This window comes from Oryx dammah, unplaced genomic scaffold, assembly GCF_014754425.2.
Source record: "Oryx dammah isolate SB20612 unplaced genomic scaffold, SCBI_Odam_1.1 HiC_scaffold_8, whole genome shotgun sequence".
Classification (NCBI taxonomy): Eukaryota; Metazoa; Chordata; class Mammalia; order Artiodactyla; family Bovidae; genus Oryx; species Oryx dammah.
In genome coordinates, this window is record NW_024070192.1 from 12,624,219 (window position 1) to 12,630,325 (window position 6,107).

Consider the following 6,107-nt stretch of genomic DNA (forward strand, 5'->3'; position numbering starts at 1 on the left):
TAACAAGAACCTTCTCACTAATCTTGTTATCTTAAGAAGTATGTTGTGGGAGTGGGTCTGGTAAGACCTTTCTATTGTTAGTTCTAATCTTGTTAATTTAAGATGTATGTTTTGGGAGTGGGTCTGGTTAAAGTATATAAGGCCTTGATAAGAAGTGGGTTGGAGAAGGAAATGACAATCCATTCCAGTGTTCTTGCCTTGAGAATCCCAGGGACAGCGGAGCCTGGTGGGCTACCATCTATGGGGTTGCACAGGGTCGGACATGACTAAAGCGACTTTAGCAGCAGCAGCAGCAGCAGCAAGACGTGGGTGGGGGCACTCTCCGGCCCCCTTCTGATGTCTCTGTCAGAAGCTTTCTCTCTTTTTTTTTTTTTTTGCACCAAAGGCATATCCTGGCTTTATTAAAGGACCCACGCTGCAGTCAATATAAAAACACAAAAAGTCCCATCAGTTTAATAATAATAAAAACCCCAAAAATGGAAAACTGAGGGGGCAAGGAAGAGGCCCCTGGGCCAGGGGCATGGGGAGCCCTGCTCGAGGTACCAGGCCTGGCCTCAGGGCCCCCTGGTATTGCTGTTCCTACGAGGTCGGGGGGCAGCGATTGTCTTGTGGAGCCACCGTTCAGCTGGGTCGACGACCCTGACTTCTTCTGGGGTGTGCTCAGCTTCTGCATGCCCCGGACCTTGTCCAGCAGGCTCAGTGGGTTTGTAACAGTAAACTAGCAGCTCCTTGACCCTGGCAGCCCGGGTATCATCGCTCTCCATGTCCAGGAGTTCATCCACATCGATTTCCAGCTCCGGGATCTCCTTTTCCTGGCAGTCGTAGAGGCGAGTGAGCTGCTCCAGAATCCACTCCTCCACGTTGAGGTGCTTCCGTAGCTCCTTACCGTCATGCTTGACCGTTACCTTCCCTTGGCGTCTCCCTGGGCCCTCGTTGTCCGCGCCGCCCAGGCCCTCGCTTGCAGCCCCAGGGTGGCTCTGAAAGTGGTTGCGGGGCCCTGGGCCGCCACTCCCCGGTCCGAGGGCCGGGGCGCCAACGCCGCGTCCCCCGCGGGGTGGCTGTCCGCGATGGCCCCTCCCTCCAGGACGCCCGCTAGCTCCGCTCCGGGCGGGTGGCTGGCTCGGGTTAGCTCGTGAGCTCGGCTCCGGGGCGGGGGGGGCGGTGCCCAGGGGCAGCTGTAGCATGCGGAGCCCCCAGGCAGAAGCTTTCTCTGTCCCTTTAATAAAACTCTGCTATACGAAAGCTCTTGAGTGATCAAGCCTGGTCACTGGTCCCAAAGCTAAATCTTCCGAGATCACAAATCCGACATCATTCACTGTAAGCTATCAACATGTTGAGCAAAGAAAGCAAGTTGCAAAGCGGACCCACGTGCAGTTCCCTCTGCACAAAGCTCAAAGCAGGCAGGCTCAGGAACCCGCTGTTGAGGGATGCATAGGGACGTGGATGCAGACAAGTTAAGGAAACAGCACAGAACTGGCTGTGCTGTTGTGCTTAGTCGCTCAGTCAGTCTGACTGCCACCCCATAGACTGTAGCCCCCAGGCTCCTCCATCCATGGGATTTCCCAGGCAAGAATACTGGAGAGGGTTGCCATGCCCTCCTTCAAGGGATCTTCCCCACTCAGGGATCAAATCTGCATCTCCCATCTCTTCTGCATTGCAGCCGGATTCTTTATTTGCTGAACCATCAGAACTGGAGGTGGTGGTTTCTCCTGGAGCAGGGTTGTCATCTGCAAGAGGGGAGGGGCCTGTGTGGTCAGCTGGAAAACTCCCCCCAAGGTTGTAAATGTGTCCCCTTGTATGGCTGAAGCCCCTTTGCAGATGGGATTATTGAATTTGAGATGGGGAGAGGATTGGGCTCTACATGCCATCCCTGGTAAGAGGAAGACAGGGTGTCAGTGTGACCCTGGAGGCAGGGATTAGACTGGTGCAGCCATGAGCCAGGGAACAATGGCAGCTTCTAGAAGCTGCAAGAGGCCTGAAACTGATTTTCTCCTGGAGCCTCCAGGAAGAACCAGCCCTGCCCACACCTTGATTTTAGCACTTTAAGACTAAGGGCTTCTGACCTCTAGAACCATGAGAGAATAAATATATATTGTAAATCACCACAGCCAATGATTCAGTACATCATGTAGCAGGCTGAAGGCTGGCCCGCAAAGATATCAGGTCCTCATCCCTGGAACCTGCAAATATTACCTTGTTTTGGAAAAAGAATCTTGGCAGCTGTGATTAAATTAAGGACCTGAGATGGGAAGATGACCCTGGGTTATCCGGATATGCCCTGAGTACCATCACATGTGTCCTTAGAAGAGGAAAGCAGAGAGAGGTTTGATACACTTAGGAAGAAGGCCATGTGAAGACGGACACAGAGGTCAGAATGATGCAGCCACAAGCCAAGGTATACCTGAGGTCATGGAAGCTGGAAGAGGCAGGAAAGATCCTTCTAGAGCCTTCAGAGAGGTCACAGCCCTGCCCACACCTTCACATCAGCCCAGTGGTACCCATTTTGGACTTGTGGCCTCCAAAACTGTGGAAGAATACATGTCTACTATTGGTAAATTTGTTACAGCAGCCACAGGAAACTCAGAATACAAGAGCAGTAGGAAAAAACTATTACAACAAGCAGAGGGCTTTGGAAATAAAGTTGTTTCATATGATATGGTGTTTCACTAGTAAAACAATCTAGAGAACCTTCAAAAAGCTACCATCCTTACCCCTGATTTCTGAAGTGGACCAAGGAACAAAGATAAAATTGCGGTGGGGGCAAGAAATCAAGAAACCAGCAGACAATGCTGGTTTGAGCTACACAAGGCACTGTCCTCCAGTAGAAGTAGGAAGTCAGCTTCTTCCAGGGCAGACAGGCGTTTTCCAGACCTGAGTACCAAGTCCACTCCTGGCCGAGACAGTCATCTTTCTGTCATCTCATCAGGCACAGAAAGAGCACCGGAGATTCTGACACACACAGTCTGGCCATAGCGGGCCCCATAGGATATGACAGCTCCCTGGACAAGGCCACCCTGGCTTATAGAGACAGCATAAAAGCAAAACCTTGCATGAACACAGTCCAGAATGGAGCAGTGTCTGAGCCTGCAAAGACCAGACCCCATCATGGAATCGGAGCTGCTGGTGCTCTCAGCAGAGACAGCTTTAACCTGGCTCAGTCTTCACACCTTCTAGGTAAGAGTTGCTAAGACAGTGATCCCAGAATCACCCCTGCTCCCTGAGAGCGTTGAACACAGCAAAGTGTTCCAGCACAAGTTAGTCTGAATCCTTTCCAACATCCTCTGGAAATGCCCCTGTTTCTCGACCTTGTGCAGTCACTCTCACTGTGATGAGTCACCTGAGTTCCTGATGACCTCTAATTGACACAGCAGTGACAGCATCTCTGGGCTGCCTTGCCTAGGGAGGGTAAAGGCTGGAGCAACTGCCTTCGGACCAAAGTGGACTATGGACCTCTTCCTTGTCTCTGTCTTCCTCTCCTCAGTGACTCAGAGGCGTCTGTGCCTGGGCTGGTTCCACTGTTCTCATGGGAAAGCAGAGTGAAAGAAGCAATAGTCCACACTTGATTTCTAGACTGAGTTAGGGAGGGAACAGTAGGATTTAAAGCCAAAACTTGATGGGCAGAAATCAGCCTTATTTGAGAAGAGCAATATGTGAGGTTTCAGAGATCTGAAGGAGGGCACAGACCTAAATAGTCCATCAAAGCTGGAACAGATGGAGCCAGACCCCGACTGTTCAGTTTAGGCTGGTTGGAGAACAAAGGTTGGGGATCGAGGGTCAGAGGTGAGGAGGGGCAGGGCCAGCCCGACCCTCCCCAGGTCAGGGATCCCACTGGGCACCCACTGCCTATGTGAGAGGTGGCTCCCATTACTACCATCAACTCATCTGCCTGCTGCCAGCAGGAGCATCTGCTGTAACAACCACCCTGTTCTGAGGCTTTGTCAGCCTCAACCATTAGGTCAGCATATTGAGGATACCCCTGGTAGAGGTTGGGGCCCCATGGGAAGAGAGGCCCGAGAGCATATTGGGAGCAGGGAGTGAACACAGGGTTCCACCCTCCTGGTGTGTTAGGGCATATCCCCTGCCCGCCATGACAGCTCAGCTACCTCCCTCCAATTCCCTGATACATGCAGCTTCATGCTTGCTTTTCAAATCCACATTTACTTTGATGACACACTTCTCCCACAAAGGGAAGCATCTCTATCTCCCTCTCTTTGGCAAAACAAATATTATCAAGCCTGTAATTGACATTTTTTGCAGATTCAATATTTGCCTGGATCATTCCTCATCAAAGTTGTAGACTCTCTGTCTAGGAAATTATTCTGCATTGCAGTAATTTTCACAGGGCAATTGAAGACATAATTGTACATAATACATTTTGAATGTAGACGCTTGAAAAGACAATTACAAACAGCTGGGACACAATTTGGTGTTATTGTTTATACTGGGGGGTGGATTTTGCCAGCGGAGAAGCCACAGGAGAAAATGGTGAAGTTTGAGAACAGTTTCTCCAGGGTTCAGTTTACATTTCAATTTCTGTGTGCTCACCACCAAAACACGCATACTTGTACTTCATACATTCTATATTGCATGAGTCATGCTTCACAAGTGAAGCTGTCACTTCCGTCATCTCCGACTCTTTGTAATCCTATGCACTGTACCCACCAGGCTCCTCTGTCTATAGGGATTCTCTGGGCAAGAATACTGGAGTGGGTTGCCATGCCCTCCTCCAGGAAATCTTCCCAACCCAGGGATCAAACCGAGGTCTCCTGCATTCATAGGCAGGTTCTTTACCACTAGCATCACTGTATTAGGGTTTGTTTTTATTTCACAGGAATGCCACTTTGATAGCACTTTCTACTGTGAAGCATGACTTATTTTCTTGTGTGAGCCCTGGAGCTGCTATAACAGATTGCCACAAACTGAGGGGCTTAAAACAACAGAAATCTGCCTCTCACAGTTCTGGAGACCAGAGTCTGAATCCAGGGGTGGGCGGGGCTCTCTTCTGCCTCTTCCAGCTTCTGGTGGCCCCAGGGGTCCTTCAATTAAACAATGGAAAGGGACAGAAGGGGCCTGGTTTAGCCTTGCAACCAGGCATCTCTCCCCAGCATCCTCCCCTCCACCTTGGGAACCTGTACCTTGTACTTCCGTGTACCCTTCAAGGGTGGGGAGAGGGGCTTGTGTTCAGGTTGGACTCCTCATTTCTGCTGGTCGCAGTCGGGGAAGTGACACCCCACCTCAGCTGTCTGGCTTCATGATCAGCAGGTCAGCCCTTCACTCTCCTTTCTCCATCCGCTGCCCAACAGAGAGAAGGATGTGACAGTCCGGCAGCAAGTCCTCCCAGGCCCGAAGCCCCTTGCAGAGGGACTGTCCCCTCCAGGCTTACCTGCTATGCCCTCACCTGCTCCCCTGTGGACATTTGTCCCTTTCATGCCCAGGGGGCTGGGTGACCAGCAGCAGCTACGCTCATTCCTCCTCTCCAGGCCACACCTCCACCATCTCTGAAGGTGTCACTTTCTTTGATTTCTAAAAACCTATAAATCAGGGACTTCCCTGGGTGTCCAGTGGTTAAGACTCCATACTTCCACTGCTAGGGGTGTGGGTTCAATCCTTGGTTGGGGAACAAAGATCCCACATGCCAGGTGGTACAGCCCCAAAAGCAAACAAAAACTATAAATTACTAACAGAAACCAAGGACAACTGGGTGTTTTCTCTTCTCTGAAAGTTATTTTTTTAATCCATTGTTGCATCTGCCACAGAGAGTCAAGCCGTAGAACCAGGAAGGAGGCCCTGCCGGGAGTGTTGGCAGAGTTAGCTCCAATCTTGACGTCACTCATGATTGGCAGTGATGCCCCATGCATTGGGGCCAAAGCACCTCCCACTCTTCCTGTACAGACACAGGACAGACAGCTGCCCCTTCAGGCCCCACTGTCTGCCTCTGCGTTCTTTTCAGGAAAAGGCATCCTTTCACTCGGTGGATCAGGTCAGGGACACAGCCCTGTTGCCAATGGCAGGTACTAGCACTGACTGTGGTAACTGAAATAGGCAATAAAGCAAATGGGATCAAGGGTGATGGAAGTACACAAAACCAGGAAGAAGCAGCCAACGAG

General features: G+C 51.0%; 1 pseudogene; it reads right to left on the reverse strand.

Moving 5' to 3' along the window:
• Positions 1-421: 421 nt before the first annotated feature.
• LOC120866549 lies at positions 422-1,184 on the reverse strand (annotated as a pseudogene).
• Positions 1,185-6,107: the final 4,923 nt, after the last annotated feature.